The following is a 773-nucleotide window of genomic DNA, read 5'->3' as shown; positions in this document are numbered from 1 at the left end:
CCCGGGGAGAGGAGTCAGTGTTCAGGATTTTCTCTTATTTGATTTTAGTTCTTTCTCTTCATTATAAACTTTATAAAATAAATTTCTATCCAACCCCTGAGCCCCGGCCTGGTCTGGGCCCCTAGAGCTCCCGCTCTGTGCACCGCGCTATACTGCCCACTGCTGGACGCCGCCTATACGACACTCTCCAGAGGCTTCTCCCTCCACTCCTGCCCTTGTACATGGTTACTGAAGGCCTCCGGATTAGGAGGGTACTATAGCCCAGTCTCACACAGAGGGGCCCAGGCTTGGCAGTCTCTAATCTCTAAGAGAAGGCCCAGGCGTTGTTGTCACTGTTGTCCCAAGGAGGGCTCAGGCTCTGCGGTCACCAGTCTTTGAGAGGGCTCAGGCTCTGCGGTCACCAGTCTTTGAGAGGGCTCAGGCTCTGCGGTCACCAGTCTTTGAGAGGGCTCAGGCTCTGCGGTCACCAGTCTTTGAGAGGCCTCAGGCTTGGCGGTCACCAGTCTTTGAGAGGGCTCAGGCTTGGCGGTCACCAGTCTTTGAGAGGGCTCAGGCTTAGCGGTCACCAGTCTTTAAGAGGGCTCAGGCTTGGCGGTCACCAGTCTTTGAGAGGGCTCAGGCTTAGCGGTCACCAGTCTTTGAGAGGGCTCAGGCTTGGCGGTCACCAGTCTTTGAGAGGGCTCAGGCTTGGCGGTCACCAGTCTTTGAGAGGGCTCAGGCTTAGCGGTCACCAGTCTTTGAGAGGGCTCAGGCTTGGCGGTCACCAGTCTCTC

The sequence above is a fragment of the Leptodactylus fuscus genome, chromosome 5 (genome assembly GCF_031893055.1).
Source record: "Leptodactylus fuscus isolate aLepFus1 chromosome 5, aLepFus1.hap2, whole genome shotgun sequence".
Taxonomy (NCBI): Eukaryota; Metazoa; Chordata; class Amphibia; order Anura; family Leptodactylidae; genus Leptodactylus; species Leptodactylus fuscus.
The sequence above is the reverse complement of the archived record's forward strand: the minus strand, read 5'-3'. Positions refer to the sequence as shown.